The following is a 19,696-nucleotide window of genomic DNA, read 5'->3' as shown; positions in this document are numbered from 1 at the left end:
TGACGTAGCGACATAAGGCGTTCCATCTGATGAGGTCAACCCTGTTTAATGACTCTTTGTCTCCCACCCTTCCTTCCCAAAACCACCGGCACAAATACAGTGCAAAAGAATTTTAAAATATTGCCTGTCCCCCCACCCCCCCCCAACACACCACACATACACTCTTGATAAGTTTTTTTGTTACCATAATGTAGTTGGTATATCCATGACAAGTTGTATGACTAGCTCATGGGATTTTAAATTATGTGCCAAAAATTTTCAAAGAAGCCTGTCTGCTCCATGCTTGTCTATGATTAACTCTTTAACAAATGGTTTACAGCACAGCAGTGCAACGTTCCATTAAACTTGAAATATGGGGCACGCCTTAGCTTCAGCCTGTGAGTCTAACACTCAGTCTCCTATTTGTCCCTGCTAACGAGGACCACTGGATCTGCCTGTAACTGACAGTGGTAACACACTTTAAAGAGGAATTCGGGATGAGTGACCTTAAACCACAGAGCAAAAATAAAGATGTCTAGCATTTATGTGACAGGCCAAAATGCAGTATGAAAATAAGGAGAACATATAGATAATGCATTACTGTAACCTATTTATTTTCCTCCATGAAAAGTAATTTGCCTGATTTTTTTTTTTTTTAATTCTAAAAGTCTCTCCTTTGTCCCCCTCTTTTCAGTTGAAACAGAGGAGATGGGAAATACTTCCATCTCCAGGAGAAGATACCAGGACTCTGCTCCAGAAAGTGTTTCTGTTTCTGGTAGGAAGCTCCATCTCTTGTGTTCCAAATGCTCTGCTTCGCTTGCTTTTCCTGAGGAATGGCCCATCTTTCTTCTCTGTCAGTGATATTTCCAAATCATTGTGGGAAGTCGGAATGGTGATGCCTTTTCAGCTGTGCTCTCTCTTCCCCCACTCCTTTTTCTATACAACCCACTTTAAAGTTCCATCAGTCTGTCTTAAAGGAGCCATTACCCTGAAGAGCTTTCTCCCACAAATTCTGTTCCAATTAATTTGGTATCCAGAATGTAGTGTGAGTCCAATGGTGCTATGTGTTCCCCATTGTACAGATACATAGAACTTTCTATTGAAAGTGAACAAACTGTAGACTTTGGCCCCAGGCCAGGGTCACCCAGCCAGCCAAGTTGAGGGAATTAAATGGAACAGAACCACTGTGAAAACATAAGTCTCTGCTGCCTATTCAGTATACAATGCTATGTGTTTAATATCAGACCCATTGTAAACTGTGGTTAAAGGTTGGGTTTCCGTTCTTAAATGGCTAGCTTGTTAAATTTGACTTGTATGCTTATTGTACAAGAGTTTTATAATTGGCATGATATGAATTAGTGATGTGAAACTTACCACACACAAAAAAAAGTGATGCTGGTTCTTTTTGTCAAGTTTTCTACTATTTGCTACTCCACTTTCATTACTTTCAGAGCAAAATCTTTAATTGAGGGTTGTGGGTTTTTTTTGTTGGTTTTTTTTTTTTTTTTTTTTTTAATTTTCGTAGGGAAAGTCCAAAGCAGACTGCATGATATCGTGGTTAAAAGTGGCATGTAAACTGATTTCTAAAACAAGGCCAGTAAATTAAGGGAACACTGTTAGCACATGAAAAAGGTTGGAGTGATGTGGAAAGAATGACAGCAAGTTTATGACAAGCTTTAGATCTGTTTGGTAAAAGAGATTGCAATATAAAAATAAAAAATGAAATTGTTTACAACGGCTGTGTTAATAATAATTGCATATTGGTTAAGTGTGGCTACTACAATATAAATGTTAATAATAATGTCCTGGATGTTCTAAAGGACACAGAAGAGATCATGGTCCATGTGCAGCAGCTTACAGTCTAAAGAGCACACACACACACACACACACACACACACACACACACACACACACACACACACACACACACACACACACACACACACACACAATGAGATCCCTGCACTCACGCAGCTCACTGCAGGATGGGACCTTCAAGTGTTTTTATATATATAGGTCTGTTGATTAATCACAGTTAACTCTCATGATTTACTCAAAAAATTAATCGTGATTAATCGCACTGTTAAACAATAGAATATCAATTGACATTAAATATTTTGGATGTTTTTCTACATTTTTATATTCTGTGTTGTAATTGAAATCAAAGTGTATATTATTCTTGATTACAAATACTTGTATAGTATTTTTCAATGTACCTCCTACAATTACTGTAGTACAATCTGCCACGAAAGTGCAACTTACAAATGTAGACTTTTTTTGTTACATAACTGCACTCAAAAACAAAACGAGCCTACAAGTCCACTCAGTCCTACTTCTTGTTCAGCCAATTGCTAAGACAAACAGGTTTGTTTACATTTACAAGAGATAATGCTGCCCTCTTCTTATTTACAATTTCACCACGAAGTGAGAACAGGCATTTGCATGGCAGTTTTGTAGCTGACATTGCAAGGTATTTGTGTCAGAAATGCTAAACATTCGTATGCCCCTTCATGCTTCAGCCACCCTTCCAGAAGCCATGTTTCCATGCTGATGATGCTCGTTAAAAGAATGTGTTAATTAAATTTGTGACTGAACTCCTTGCGGGAGAAATATGTCTCCTGTTCTGTTTTACCCACATTCTGCCATATATGTCATGTTATAGCAGTCTCGGATGATGACCCAACACATGTTCATTTTAAAAACACTTTCACTGCAGATTTGACAAAACACAAAGAAGGTACCAATGTGAGATTTAGAAATATAGCTACAGTACTTGACCCAAGGTTTAAGAATCTGAAGTGCCTTCCAGAATCTGAGACAGATGAGGTATGGAGGATGCTTTCAGAAGTCTTAAAAGAGCAACACTCAAATGAAGAAACTACAGAACCTGAACAACCGAAAAAGAAAATCAACTTTCTGCTGGTGGCATCTGACTCAGATAATGAAAACGAACATATATCAGTGCACACTGCTTTGGATTGTTATCGATTAGAACCCGTCATCAGCATGGACATGTGTCCTCTGGAATGGTGGTTGAAGCATGAAGGGACATATGAATCTTTAGTGCATCTGACATGTAAATACCTTGCAATGCCGGCTACAACAGTGCCATGAGAATGTCTGTTCTCATTTTCAGGTGACATTGTAAACAAGAAGTGGGTAACATTATCTCCTGCAAATGTAAACACGTTTGTTTGTCTGAGTGATTGGCTGAACAAGAAGTAGGACTGTGTGGACTTGAAGGCTCTAAAGTTTTACATTATTTATATGCAGTTATTTTCTGTGCATAATTCTACATTTGTAAGTTCAACTTTCATGATAAAGAGATTGCACTACAGTACTTGTATTAGGTGAATTGAAAAATACTATTTTTTTAAAGTGCGAATACATGTAATAAAAAATAAATATAAAGTGAGCACTGTACACTTTGTATTCTGTGTTGTAATTGAAAGCAATATATTTGAAAATGTAGAAAACATCCAGAAATATTTAAATAAATGGTATTCTATTATTGTTTAACAGTGTGATTAATCACGATTATTTTTTTAATTGCTTGACAGCCCTAATATATATAATATATAGAGAGAGGTGATTCTGCAATCACTTATGCACATGAGTAGTCTTAGCAATTACTCATAAGCATGTGTGTGCAGGCTTAGAGACTATACGTGTAGTGGGTGGGCGGCAGTGTTTTTGATGTGGGTTATTGTTTGAGCTTTACATAAGTGAATTTTGCAGTGTGCAACTGGATAGAGTATTTGATTCTGCTCTATTTAATCTGTTACTTTTGCTTTATTTACCTACCTCATTGTGCAAAAGAGAACTGCATTCCTACACTGTATGTAAAGCCCCTTCATGTACAGTTTATCTTCACTATATGTAATAAAGGCACTGGGTGAGGTTTTCAAAAAAGCCTAAGGCCTGGGCTACACACAGTTTTTGTACCCATAAAAGTATGTTGGGTAGGGGCATACCAGCATCCCTTCAGTGTGGATGCAGTTACACTGGATAAATGTGCATATAAATGTGTAGCTATTCCCAGTAGCAGGGAATAAGATATACCAGAACAAGCACACTTATGCTGGTATAACTGCATCCACATCTGGGGAGTAGGGCTGGGGGGTTGTATTGCTTTAACTATAGACTATAGCTAAAGCAGTTCAACTTGTGAGGTAGACATGGTTTTAAACCTGAGCTTCAATAGGTTTTGAGTGCCTAACTCCCTTAGGCTCTTTAAAAACCCAAGCCAGTTATTAAATGTAACTACTGAGTGTGTTTAAGTCTTCACTGATTTATTCTGTTAAGGATCTTAAAACAGTTCTTTTGTTTTAAAGTTTGGCAATTCACTTTCAAGCTGACAGTCGAGTTCTTCCAGAGGTTTCCTTTGATGGGGTGGTGGTGGTGAAAGTCATAAAGAAAGCTGCAACCACGGCAGAATACCGAGAACACGGTAAGAGAAGCAGCTCTGATTCTGATGACAGATGATTGTTATAGAAAGAATGCCTATGAACGTTGATGAAAGTTAATGTTTTTTTTCCCAGATAAAAAATGTCATAAACAGGAATAGGTTCTCATGCAGGAAACATTTCTTGTGTAAAACAGGGCAGAGCACAAAGTGTATTAGGACATGGTAGCAGCAGAGCACACACAACAAGGACAAGCGGCTACTGATTTCCTTCCTCTGTTATGCCAAAGCATAATTTATTGCAATGAAGCAATTTAATGCTGCTTTCAACATACACTTCTCAAGTACAGAACAATTTAATACATGTTCTCATCATAATGTGGATGAAAAGGCACCTGCTTAAGGAAGAACAAATGCAGCCAACTGAATCAGTTTGTTGTCAAAGTATATCTGCTGAAATTTATTCAAGTTGAGATGTTAGCTGGATGGAGGAACTTCTCTTACTAAGGAAATTGTTAAAGGGAAAATGAGCATAAAGACAGCAGAACATTGCCATTATATTAAAAGAAGTTACATTATTTGTACAACCAGTTGGCTGGTGTTCATATATTGCAGGAAGTGCTGAATGAAAGAGATACAAGGAAGACTTAGAATAAACATTTCCTTTATCGGAATTGCTCAAGTGTAAGAGGAAAAAGATCCCACAGAGCATTTCAAGGCCTTACGTACACAGTAAACATACATGAGCACCAACATCAAAACAGCTTTTACGGAAGCAGATATCATATCTGTACCTTTCACCAGAAGGCAATGACTGGAAGAGAGAGCATAGCAAAGCGATCCAAAATTGGAATAGTTAAGTGATTCCACAGCCAAAAGGGAAGAAAGTAGTGCTTTCTTTCTGACTCATACATTTATGCTTATATAAACCAGGATTGGAATACCCTGCTGTACAACTTTTGTGTTAGCAGGAACTGCTGGCATAATCTGCCGGATGGAAGCTACAGTGTTTGCTGATAACAGCTATTTTGTGTGGAGCTGTAAATCCCCTTGGAGTTTTATAGCTACAGTAATCTCAATTCCATAGGAAGGGACTCTGGCTGATGCCTACTGTGGGGATCTTTTGTTGTTTTACCATTTGGCGCCTGCCCAACAGAGCGTGTTGTCTAAACAGAATTGCTGTCAAAGAGAGGGAGAGACAGACCAAAAAGACTTATCATATTAACTAATTAAGGGGGAACTGCTTTAATAGAAGGGGGTCACTTTAATTATTGGGTTAATGTGAGCCACTAAATTGAAACGATGAGGGAGGGAATTAGAATAACCTTTGGTTGAACTGAGTTAACACCATTTGCAGAGCTTCAGTGTAAAGAAATGCAAAGCGGTGTTGCCATGGATACGAATGAAAGGATATCTTGGGTGGGGATATGGGGGGAGTGAGGGATGGATTAAAATAGGCACCACAAATGACTTTGACTAAAGAAGAGATTTCCCATGTCTCTAGCTCCACTTCATCTAGAGATTTAAGTTCCAGATGTTCACTACTGAAAATCTCCAACAGATGTCCATCCATTAATAAAATATCAGACTCAGCCACCTCTTTCTAAGTAGGAAAGGATGCCACATTTTAATCAGCACAACCGTGTTATGCTTATAGCTCTGCTTGCACAAAATCTACTTCCGATTTACGTGAGTATTAAAAAGACCGAAGAAACCTTTGAAAGCTGCTGTCTGCTGCATCAGATATGGAGAAAATGCATACTATATAAGGACAAACTGATTTCTGATGAAATGGGGCAGCATTCAGCTCTAGGGTTGCAAACCCTCCAGGATTGCCCTGGAGTCTCCAAGAATTAAGATTCATCTTTAATTAAAGTTTGTCATGTGATGAAACCCGCAAGAATACGTCCAACCAAAATTGGCAACCCTCTTCAGCTCCTCTGACTTTGCTGGTTCATTACAATGAAACCAGCATAGCTTTTTATAAAACAAAGCACCAGATATTATATGTCAGTACTAAAGAGCACATCTGATACAAAGATTACTTGTTTTACAGAACAGATTTAGGAAGTTCTTAAGCACCAGATAGAAAAGAACAGAATGGCTCAATCATTTTCTCAGGAGCTTGGGGTCATCTGGTGGTACCACCATACTATACTGCCAAATATCTGGTGCCAGGTTCTGTTTAAACCTAGTACTAGTGCTTCTTAGTCTTCAATCAACATTTATATAATTCCTTTTCAGCATTATAGAGACCAACCTGAATCTACTATATATTGAAGGGAAAAAGCTAATCAGACCAAAAAGCTTCCAGATAGGTGACATCAGTCCTTTCTCCCCCTTCCCCCACATATTGCTCCTGGATCAGCCCTTTCAGATGTGGGAACAGATGCTTTCAGATTAGTCAAATACCCAAAGCTCATTAGTCAACAATAACTCTTCCTTAAACAACTAATTAGATGTGCATTATTTCAGACTCAACTCCCCCACTTCCATCTTTATTTGTCCATGTTTTTTCCCAAACCTGTTTGAAAAAATTCAACCCAACAGTCAGTAAAAGCCTACTTATTATTAACCTCATCCTCTTTCAAAGTGTTAGGATTAAATGCTAATTTTACCTTCTCCACATGCACCTTCAGCAGGATAATATAATCAAGGTTTCAATAATCTAATACAATACTTGCTAATCAAAATCAACTGTTACTTATTTGCAGTTACTTTCCTCTGCCTCCGTAAAAGACAGACAAGGTAGGTGAGGTTATATATATTACTGGCCCAGTCATTCCCACCCACATTCGCTACTACATCAGTAATGTCAGACGAACTCTCTGAAACCATGCTATGTGGATATAGCCTCCATGTAGAATGAGAAATGAAAGTGTTGTACCCGAGAACATTACTGTAAAGGGAAAGCCACAGGTACTGTAAAGCCTTTTAGACCACTTTTGCTGTTTGCACATCAAACAAAAACCATGGTAATGTCATGCCTGATGTGATTTTGAAATGTTGTGTGTTTTTTTTGTTCACAGCTCCATATTTCAGCAGAGGGCACTGTGATCTTATTTACAACTCAGTGTTTTAATTGGGCCACTTGAGACTAGGGGAAAGACCATAACATTTCAGTTCTTAAGTCATAAAGTTCTAGGTGCAGCGACTACTTGCTGTACAGTTAAATCATTCTCATGATCCCTGGTAAGTGATGTGAAGGAAAAAAAGACACTTCTGTAGAATTAATCTGTGTTTTAAAAGCCTTTACTTTTTAATATAGGAAAGCTGGCTAAATAGAGGCTTGGACTTTTCCCCCCTGGGATAATTTAACTTTCCTGCTGCACAGTGTCCAATGGAAGCATTTATAGCAAATACTTTTATAGTGACTGCTTAAATTTAATAAAAGAAAGGGAGAACCCCCCTCAGCCCTCCCTCCCTCAACTCCCACTCCCCTCAGGGATTTACACTGGTATATGAAAGTACAACATGCTATTGTATAACTTCTTGGGATCATTCACAATCAATGTGGCTAACCCCTATCTTAAATTACACCCAAGCATCTCCAGTAAAATCAATGGAATTGCATAATATGAGGACAGAACTTTGTCTTTTGTAGTCAAATTGACTGCTTTACTCACACTATCTAAAGCATTTGACTCTTACCTTTTCTATAATCCTAGATAGGAAACTGACTTTTCTTCTGTGCCCCTCACCTGTCAGCGTTTGGATATGGGCACTACAATATCAGTCTTTAGGTCTGCATTTTGAATGCAGGGTCTCTACTAGAGAGCCAGAGTCTTGCAGAGATGTCAAGCCACAGAGAGCCACAGTAGTGCAAGAGCCAGACATCTGAATGGTATGTTTGGAGGGTGACCCTGGGTCATTGAGACAGGACATCATCACCCAATGATACCACTATTGCAAAGCAGTGTGAAGATGGTGCAGCATGATCATTCTGAGCCTCTGAGGCCATTTGACCTGCTAACACTACAAGGAACCAGAAATGGCTCTACAGACTCAACTTGAGGGTCATTATGCTGATATGGCATCTGTCAGGCAGGGTTGATACAATCATGCTTCTAATACCTGTGCTGACCTATCCAACCTACTTTCATATACTACTCCCTGTGGGTCATTTTCTCCCATGCATACTTCCCTTCCTTGTCAGGCATTGGGGACTGTAGCTCCATCCTTCCACCAGTGAATGAGAGAAACTGATGGGTGGGTTGGGGGCTTCTCCAGGTTTGATCCTTCCCTAGGGAAAAGGGGAATGGGGCTACTCACAACCTGATTCTTTTCTGCTAGTCCCTCTGAAGTAGTGGGGGTAGTGGAGGTTTGTTCCTTTCCTAATGTTCCTAATAAGATGAAGCAGGAGTAGGAGATCAAGTCTAACACCTATAAAAGGGGAGAGACAAATGCTTTTCTTCTTCATCCCATTGGAGAATAGACCTGAGGAAGGGCAGTCTTGCTTAGGCTGAGCCTGCCTGTCTCCTTACTTTACCTCAACCAGCAAGGAGAGAAGGCCTGCTGCTTCCGTCTTGTGTCCAAGATAGAATGCTGGACTCTCTTTTCACTTATGCTAGTGTAGCTCTACGAATGTCAGTGGATTTACTGCTAATTTAGACAGATATGAATGAGAGGAAAATGAGGCCCAGAGCTTTTTCAAAAGGTGAGAGATCCAGTTTAAACTGAGGCCATAATAATATGAAAATGTTTTTGGCTCTGAAAGAATACAAGGAAAGAGTACATTAAGGAATAATGTGGTTCTATGTGACTTTTTTTTTGTAGGCAGAACACCAATATAGGCAGACTGCTCATTGTGACAAGGTGCAAATTGCTGTAATTGGAAACTTACCAATAATTCTGTCAGTGCAAAACCAAGTCATACTATAGTAACACAGTTCCTACATTGTAACATAAGTAACCTGGTTGGAGATTAATGACTTCTTTAGTGTGCAGGGAATAAAATGTTCCTTCTAAATACATTTCATTATTGAGTAGCCTTATAATGTACTAATTACACAGTTAATACTTATAAAATGGGGGTAGAGGAGAACACCTAAACAAGAGATCTTGCCTAACCACCTTGTGACGTGTTATGACTCTCAGTAAATATTTCCAGTAGGACAGACTCTACTTTTTAAAAAATGTGCATATGTCTATATGTGTAGCTGTTTATATAGGGGAGAGAGAGAAGAAAACCCAAAATAGTAGCAGCCATCCATCCTTTGAATTGTCTCCACTATCGGAAGGTATTTTATCCAACAATTTTCAGTTGCCATTTCCCCCTCCCCCCCCCCCCCCCAGAGAAGATATTTTTATTCCTCAGGAACCACACATAATTTGGTAAGATAATACAGCAGTTGTTTGGAGCTTCGCGACTAGGAAAGCTTAGCTAACATCTACTAGTTCTCTCCCTTTGCTTTGCAGCTTTTCCCCTCTCTTTTCAGAAAACCAGCTTAATGTCTTCAAAACCATTTCTCTTTTCCCTGATAGGATTCATCATGCCATAGTTCTGATGCAGAATCTTGAACAGTCAGAGCTAGATTATAATAGCAATTTGTGTTTTAGCTCTCAGACTGGCAAATCCTGGGTACCACAGAGATACCAGTGCACTTCTCTATAGGCCTATTATTTGTATTTAGGAAAACAACCCATTTCATTGTTCTGCATAATGTTTTGGCTTAGTATTGGTTGCACCCAATTTAATTCCTGCTTCCACTGAAAGTTCTCTTACAATGGGGTTGGGGACCCTGGTGGGAATAAGATCTGCAAGTGTCTAGGGCTGATCCTGGAGATCAGCTTTAATGCTACTACCAAAATGTTTTCCTTTAGCTTAAGTGGGAGAAGCTTGTATTTTTGAAGCCAAGCATCCTAAGTCCTATCCCCAGTTCCACATACCTGCGATGGCTGTGTACTGTATACAGCCAACGGTTCATAACAGCAGCACTAGCCTCCTCGCTGACTGTACAGATTGCCTTGGAAGTGCCTAGCAGCAGGATCTCTTTAATGAGAGACATGTTTCTTCACAGCAGATTTAAAAACAAACCCATCTAAAAATAGAAGCCGCAAGGCACCGTGAGAGTGATTCCCAGTTAATTGCTATTCTTATTGCTCCCCCCATAGCTTGAGGAAGAGTTTGATCAGTCGAATTTCTTTGACTTTTTCTGCATATTTGATCTGGGGGGAAATGACAGCTGAAGTGAACAGGGACAATATATGACAAATTGGAGGGAAATGTTTTGTTCTTTAACTTTATTCACATACTAGTAAAATGTCACCAAACTTGCTTCTTTGTGGAGAGTGACAGATTTGACTGACCAGCTCCATTTGCCTGGTGGTGTTTTCATAATGACCCCTATGGTAGTAAAAATGGCCAGAGTGTTAAAATCAAAGATCTCCTCATGACTGTAATGATTGAAATGTATTTTAGGGTGTATTGTTCAACATCACACACACCCCATACTGGTTCAGACCAAAGGTCCATCTAGCCTAGTGTCCTGTCTTCTGACAGTGCCCCAGAGGGAATGAACAGAACAGGTAATCAAGTGATCCATTCCCTGTCACCCATTCCCAGCTTCTGGCAAACAGAGGCTAGGGCCACCATCCATGCCCAGCCTAGCTAATAGCCATTGATGGGCCTATTCTCCATGAACTTATCTAGTTCTCCTTTGAATCCTGTTATACTCTTGGCCTTCACAACATCCTCTGGCAAGGAGTTCCAAAGGTTGACTGTGCATTGTGTGGAAAAAATACACCCCTAAGTCATTAATGGGTCATTTAGATGGACAATTGAATTCAGGTTTTGAATTGCCACATGATCACGTAAGGTAACCAGGCTTTGTCCACAAATCTTTGTCTGTAAATCCATTTAATTAATAGGACTATTAAATGGTTGACTTACGTTATCACCCACAGCACTGCCCCCTCACACAAACTCTCTTGGAATTATATTGATGGAATATTCCAGATATACCAAATAACTGGTATTTAATGGCATAACCTTTTAATTAACTGAAAAATTGGTTCTGATTGACATGTTAGTTACTAGCAGTTCTGTAGTGGTAGGGTCCCCCCCTAGAATGCCATGCAGCTGATCATAGAAGTGACATGTATGGGGCTCTGACCTGGAGTGACCGTTTGCCTCCTGTGTCTTTTGATAGGCTTGCCTGAGCTCCTTAACTTTCATGTGGCACTGCTGTGTGTCCCTGTTGTAGCCTCTCTCTCCACCATGCTGTGCGATTTTGGCATATATATTAGCATTTCTTCTTTTTAACTGGAGTTTGGCCTGCACAGATTCGTCTCGCCATACAGCAATCAGATCCAGTGTCTCCCGTTCGGCCCATGCCTGGAGGTTGTTTGTGATTCTGGGACTGCATAGTCACCTGTACTGCAGAGCTCGCCACGCTGACCAAATAGGAAATGAAATTCAAAATTTCCTGGGCCTTTTCCTGCATACCTGGCTAGTGCATCGGAGTTCAAAGTGCTGTCCAGAGCAGTCATATTGGAGCACTCTGGGATAGCTCCTGGAGGCCAATTCTGTCGAATTGCATCTGCACTACTCCAAATTCAACCCAGCAAGGTCAATTGTAGAGCTACTCCTCTCCCCGGGAGGAGTACAGAAGTTGATTTTAAGAGCCCTTTAGGTCAACGGAACAGGGTTGGTTGTGTAGACGCATTGCATATAAAATCAACCTAATATGGCTAAATTTGACCTAATCTCATAGTGTAGACCAGGGCTTTGGGAGTGGGACGAAAAGGTGTACCTGGGACATTCTTAAAGTGAGGGATGGATCCTCCCTGGGATTTGCAGCAGGGTTAACAGGAAATCAGTGGGATTGGCTTATGGCAGTTCTGCAAGCCGGGATCCTTCCATCGTGGCTGCTATCTTGTGTTCCAGAATTTAAGCTTTCATTTTTAAATAGTAGCTTTATGCTTGTAAACAAAACCTAAGAACTAATATCTGCCTGACTCTGCAAACAGCCTGAAGGAATAATTTTGAGAAGGGTAAATTGTCGTCCTTTGTTTCACTGACCTGTTAACATTGAAGCTTAATGGTGGTGATGTAAATGTCAGCATTGTTAACTATTTCATGCCTGATCAATGCACTTAAGAAGAGAGAGGGCTGCTAGTATTCTGAAGTTCTGCACAATCTGCTGTAATATCTTGGGCTGGGTGAGCTGAGCATGTGGAGGTGAGGTTGGGAGCTAAGGCTGGGAGAATGCCACTAATTACCCTTTTTTCCTCCACAATCTGATTGCTTTAATCACAAAGCCAGCATGAAGGAGCACAGCCCAGTGGGGCATCTGAGTCTCCTCTGCACTCGACAGTGAGCAGAACCAGATGATCCCAGCTGTAGCCTGGTGGTTATCCAAGCACCAGTGAGGGGGGAACCAAGCTAACCCCCCCAAGGCGCTGAGTGGAACCCAGGAGACTCCATTAGGTTATCTGAGCCCCAAAGAAGGGCAGATAAGCCTGAGGAGCCCACCAGAACCCAGAGGGTTTTCTGCAATCATATTGTGAACATCTGCAGTCTCCTGTGATTTGTTGTACTGTCTGGAGTGGGTGGCGCTCAGTTTGTGGGCAGAGTTTGGAAGCGTAACACTACTTATATTTTCCATCAGATTCAACATCCTTGGGCTGGGGAAGGAGCTACATCACTACGAGTCTCTTTGGAGGTAGTATGGGCCACAGTGAGGAGGGTATTGTGGGAGTTTGTAGCAGAGAGAAATACCTGTGGGAATAGCAGAGATGACCTGGTTGCACAATCTGCCCCATATGCAGCTCATTTACTCTGGCTACCCCTCCTCAACTCTCCTCCTGTAAATATTCTCCTTTTCTTAAAGGACAGCATATCCACCTTTGTAATCTCGTACTGCCATTGCTGAACAGTAAATATATACAATGCATGGTATTAGCACCAACAGTTATACGAATACATTTAAACACTAATTCTATTAAAGCTACCTGCAAACAGTTTAAGGTAATCCTTGTACATTTCAAGGGTTCGGTATTCCTGCCTTTAATAATACTGCAGGTTTTGTGAACCCGAATGGCCTGCCTAGGCATGATAAAAGAGGTAGAAACATAAACATCACTTTTGCCTAATTTGAGCTCCGATAGCTTTGAAAACAGTCACACATATTGGTTGCGACTTCTTACTATAACATCTGATCTTCGTGAATCAATGGATTTGTTTCCCTTCGTCTTCCTTTTATCTGAAGCTCTGATTTAGTTTTGCTGATTACTGGTTAGCCCACTCAGCGGTGGTATTTTTCATAACAGATTTTTTTAGCATCTGTTGCTATGTGTACACACTGAGATTGGTGATTAGGAACTCATTGGATGACAATACACTCATTTCTTTATCTAATGAAAATGGTGTTGGTTGAAAGATCTGTGCTTATTTTCATAATGCCAAGGCATTATCAAACATTTGCAGATCCAGGGTTTTGTGAATTGACTGAAGTCATTATCTGTTGGAATTTGAGGAGAAAGTAACTCTCCATATATTAGTGATGGAACATGATTTGGAAGCAATCTTTCCTGCAGCCAGGGGAATGCCATGATTCATAGATTTCAAGGCCAGAAGGGACCATTGTGATAATCTAGATCAGTGGTTCTCAACCAGGGGTACGTGTTCCCCTGGAGGTATATAGAAGTCTTCCGGGGGTACATAATTCATCTAGATATTTGCCTAGTTTTACAACAAGCTACATAAAAAGCACTAATGAAGGCAGTACAAACTAAAATTTCATACAGCCAATGACTTGATTATACTGTTCTCTATACTACACACTGAAATGTAAGTACAATATTTAGATTCCCAGTGATATATTTTATGATTATATGGTTAAATGAGAGAGTAAGCAATTTTTAGAAATAGTGTGCTGTGACACTTTTATATTTTTATGCCCATATCTTCCCTTTTTTTTACCCTCCCATTTTGCTATTAGTTCAACCCACTCTTGTCTACTGTAGGCAGCCTGTCTCCAAGGTGATTGGTCCTTCTTCTACTGTGGAGGACATCCAACCCATACACTCCCTTTCCCCTGTAGAAGGTGGACCAATGTTCCACAAACCAGACCTTGAATCAGTTTAACACTCATGCTTAGACCAAAGCTTTTCCAGCTTTTCTAATGAGACAAATGATCCAAAACTCCAGTATCAACTCCCTGGCATACTGGCCTGGCAAATAGAGTAGTGTATATGGCCATCACTGACATAGGTGGCTGGTTACAAATGCTTCTTCTATACACCACTAGTATGCAAACTGAGCATGTGTTTACCATAATAGTCAACCCTATATATAACTCACTCAAATGCAGTCTAAAGCCAAGAGCAGCTGAAGAATATTTTTCATTAAGACTGATCTCTGCTAAATTAAAAGTATACAGGCAAGCCCTGATGGTGTGAAGATCTTAGGGGATACCTACAACTTAAATAAAATCAGGATTTGGAAAATTATGGCAATGTTTAATAACCCTAATGTCAGATTGAGGGAAGACACAGGCATTTTGGATTATATGTAGATTTGTAACACAGCTGTTGTAAAGTATGAATTTTCCTGCTTTTGAATTACTAATTTACATTTGTTACAGCAACAGTTCTGCTGGTCTGCAATAGGCAGGTTGCTTTTTCCCTGCAGGGGACTGGTTATTATCAAAACAATTTATTAAAAATGTATTCTCTTTTGTGATCAAGAAATACTATTAAGACTTGAGAGAGAAATTAAATTGTTTTGATTGCATTTCTTTGGGCTATGCAACATGCCTACTTTGTCTCCTTGTAGTAATAGGGAAGAATTCATGAAAAGCTTAAAAAAATGCAAAACTACAAACAAATACTTGAGATACAAGTGCTAGGTCCAACGCATAATCCTACTGGTCCTCTGGTTTCAGGACTGTTCTCCACCCATTCTGGTTATAGTCTTCTGTCTTGAACCACAAACCTTTGTAACTTTATCAGTTATTTCAGCAGATTTTTTTCATGTGCTTTTTCTACTTAGATTTCTGAACTCCAACATGTTGAACCTTACGAGAGTTTTTTTCCTCACTATCCATCTTCTCCATGCATAGTCCCTTGCTATGGGCCACTGCATCCCAACAGAATCCTCACACCCCAGAGCCTTCCATCCACATGAGCAACTCTTGGTACTTCACGTAGCTTCCCATCCCAGACTTCTGCAGTATCTTGCCTACCATCCTCCTAGGTACACCCTCAAGACCAGTCTACCCAAAATCCAGCTTCTTTCTCCTCTGATCCCTCCTCCAAAGGCTCTCAGTATACCATAGTAGCATGCCATTATCTTCTACGCCTTCCCCAACAAGATCTGTGCTTGAACCAAGATTCATGGCCACCAGTAATCTCCCCTACCACCATCCAAAGGTCTCTCTAAATGGCTACCATCAGACGCCACCCCCTCACTCCTGACAGGCCCTCAGGATTTCCCTTTCTCCATCCTCAGTCTTGGTCACTTTCTCCTCTATGCCTCAAGATTCCTAGCAACCAACTCTAACATCCCTCAAAGTTCACACACAGCATGTGCTGAAGCATCTCTGTTGGGTCCTCATTATTGCACGTTGGATGATATTTGTATTGGGTGTATTAGTATTCACAATAGATTCAAGCTGTCAGAGATGAATGCTATGATATTCAGAATCTGATTTCATCTCCTCAATCCTGTAATGGGCTGTCACTCCTCATATCCTTTCTCATTTACTGTGAGCCATTTTCAGTGGTTGTGATAGGGAGACCTGGCAGCCAGTTTTCTATCCTGTTTTATTGAAAGCAGATATTTCAACCATGTAAAATTCATGTCAAGTGAGTACAAAAAGGCCTTGTGGGGAAAGCCTTTTTTTTGTTGCAAGTTTAAATATACTAATGGTCAAATAACTTAGGCTTCCTCTAGTAGACCAACATGTTACCATTTATTATATAATTGTTCTAAAGCAATCTTTGTGGTGGGCTTTGAGTTTTGTAAATAATTGGATTTTGTAATTCTTTCTTTAAAAAAAAAAAGATTTGTTCTGTAGAACTTTAGGAGAAAGTTGCTTTTCATTTTCTTCATCCTTTGTTTTGGTCACTTGCGTGCCTTCTTGCATTCTTCTATTGTTTGATTTTTAATGACACACACATGCGCAACACAGACTCTTGTAAATGAGGCTTCTGTACCTGAAAGACAAAGCTAACAACCCCGCTCCCCACCTAAATCCGAGAAGAGCCATCTTTAGGCTACCTCTTCACTCTCTATTGTTCAGGAGCAAGGGGATTGAAACACACTTAATACCATTGCTGCCACTGGCTCTTTGAGAGAGACCTGAGGCAAGATTTTCTTTAGGCCATGTGCACTATTGTGGTATCTCTTAGCAAAGAGTCAATAGGCCAGTGGCAGCGGCAGCATGATCAAGAGCTTTACTGCTTCAGTGGGACAATGTGGGGCGGCCTCTAAGGATGGATCCAGCAGAGAGGAGGTGAGAAAGATCTTACTTTTATGCCCCTCCCCACTATGCTGGAATAGGAGACATGGTCCAATTGCCCACTTTAAAAGAGACCTAGAAATACATGGGGACAGCTATCCCACCCAACAGATGTTGAGAGTGCAGGGAGTAAAAGGCTGCAGGGGCAGCATACTGAAGCTGGGGCAAGGGTTAAGTAGATAGAACTGATGCCTGTCAAAGGCAGGAAGGAGTCCTGCGTGGGGATGAGGGGTGGGGGAGTATGTCATTCCCCTTTCCCATGAAGACACTAGCATGGGAGCACCACAGGAACGGTGCTGGTGTGGATGGGAAAATTTTCACTTTTGGCTGCCCAAGGCCCACAGAAGAAAGCTTCCAGGTAGTGGTTCTCTTTTCCTCTCTTGGAGGCTGGAAAGGTAGGTAGTCCCTGGCTGGTAGTGGATGAAACACCACCTATGCCAACATAAGTTGTTGTGCCTACAGTAGCTCTTGGCTGAGAAAATGAAATATTTGAATAGTATGAACATAAGCTGAAAATAAACTGTCCTACTCATGCTGCTCAAGAAAAGAAATATTTGCATAACCAATCTTCCCGCTAGAGCCACGTGTCTAAGGCATGGAAGAGAGGCCATAATTTTGCCCTTTGAATTTGATTTTGCATGCTCTGAGTCTTGAACCGTCTACTTGAACAAAACAGTTCTCCAGTCACTCCATGTGTCTCTCCCTTGGGACTGCGTCCTTGTACCTCCCCCCCCAATCTGTCTGGGGAACGATGGATTTCAGTTTGACAGTTGGGTTCACTGACTGCTGGTAAGCCCATCCCAGGTCTTTGGGCATGGAAGACTGTCAAGCCATCGCCTGCCTACTAGGCCTGCTGGCCTCTGAGTGAAACCCATTACAGAGGGGTGGAGAATGTGAGCACATGTGTCTAAGAGGACTTTGTTGGCAGTAGTTCTAGCCTGATGAGAAAATGGGAACCCAGGTAGCTGAAAGAGTAATCTTGGAGCAGTTTATCCAAATCCTGAGGGCTGGAAGATAGGAGTGGGTGATGTGACACCACCCCAAAGCCCTCTCCAAGGTTGTAATGTAATCCAAGAATTATCTACTCACCACTGGGCCAATAGCAGAGACCTGACCCCACACCAGCTGACAGAGACCAGAGAAGGGAGTGCAAGGTAGAGGGATATAAGAAGGACAAGTCCAGGGCTGCAGTTCGAGGGTGACATGGGGGAACTGGCCTCTGCCAGGACCCAAGCCTAGGAAGTGAAGCTGGCCCTATGAAGAGCCTCTCCCTGAATCTGGCAGGAGGTGCAGAAGACCAAGGAGGGATCTGCCCGGTGAGGGAAACTTTGCATCTGGGCAGCCTGGACATTTCTGCTGGGACTGCTTGTGCATGGACTGTAACTATGGCCAAGTCTGGGTGGACGACCTATTTCCTCCTGAACTGGAACTTGGGTCACAGGCCCCAAGATCCCCCAGCTCCAATACTGGGGAGCCAGGCTACGGACGGAACAAGAAAGACCAATCTAAAAAGTTTGCCCAGTCCTTCTCTACGGAATCAGTGTGAAAGAAATCAGTGAACTGAAACTGGTAGACAAAAGAATGAGGGAATGGGCTATTCTGCCCACCACTCCTTTGTGGGTGCTTTAAAGAAAGAGACTTTGAGGAGAAAAATTGGCTACTGGAGGGAGTTTCATCATCATGACTGCCACCTCCCCCATCTCCTGGGACCCTGGAGCTTTATCCTAATCCTGAGAGATGCCCTGACTGGATGGGGACAGAGAGAGGGACCCAAATGACGTCTCCACTTCTACTGGCTCCAGCTGAATCCCAAACACCACCTGGGATGAAACATGACTTTAACAACAACAGCTCCAGCCCATCACAATGAATTTCTTCTCTTTTTCTACCATCCTAGATACTATCTAAGAGACTGTTAAACAAGGGTTTTTTTTTCCCTTCTAAAAACTTCCTCCAACCAAAGAACAAGAACAAGGGATGTTGTTCAGGTTAAAGCCTTACTTAATACTTTACATTTCAAATGCTTTAACTGTTTTGCTTCTTTTCTTTATCTTTAATAAAAGGTTAAAAGGATTTTTAATGGTATGTTTGCCAGGGTACTATCCAGGCTGAGAGATACCAAACCCCAAACCTTGTTTATAACTGTTTAATGTTGAACAGTGACTGGGTTATGTTCACACCTTTGGCCCATATATTCTGTCTAAATAAATACAACTGGGCTTAGTTCAGTTCTGTGGCTACCAGACCATATCAGAGAAAGCAAACCAAATGCTCCAGCAGACAGCTGGTTGCCTTAGTCTTGACTAAATTTGGGGCATCTGATGCTTTTTCAACTCTCAATGGTATGATGCTTTGGCAACAAAGGTATTTTCCTTAAAGATGTCAATATTCCTTGTCCGTCATCATGCCCTGCTCTGTCTTCTCCTTATATATTACACTAATTAATGTATTTTAACAAGGAAAACTGTGTTCATACCAGCTTCCTTGAATTTGAGCCTTCTTTTCGCATAATGTATCATTATTTTTCTTTCAAGGTGTTACCATATCACACATTTGTAAATGAACCTTATCGAAAACAAACTAATGAAATGCAAGATGTTCTGTTATGGTAGATGCCAGACTCCTTCAAGAAAAATGTTTGATGCGAAAATGTGAAAATATTGATGGAAATATGGCTCTTTAATATGAAACCTTTCAGTTTGTACTGACTTGTGATCACTTACGAAACTGGAATGCTTTGCTTGATGAAGGCAATACATAAATTAACCTGTCAAAATGAAATTGCACATGTATCTTACAATCTAGCACCTAGCACACTTTTGGTGCTACCTAAAGTAAAAAATAC

The sequence above is a fragment of the Mauremys reevesii genome, linkage group 6 (assembly GCF_016161935.1).
Source record: "Mauremys reevesii isolate NIE-2019 linkage group 6, ASM1616193v1, whole genome shotgun sequence".
In the NCBI taxonomy this organism is placed as follows: domain Eukaryota; kingdom Metazoa; phylum Chordata; order Testudines; family Geoemydidae; genus Mauremys; species Mauremys reevesii.
The sequence above is the reverse complement of the archived record's forward strand: the minus strand, read 5'-3'. Positions refer to the sequence as shown.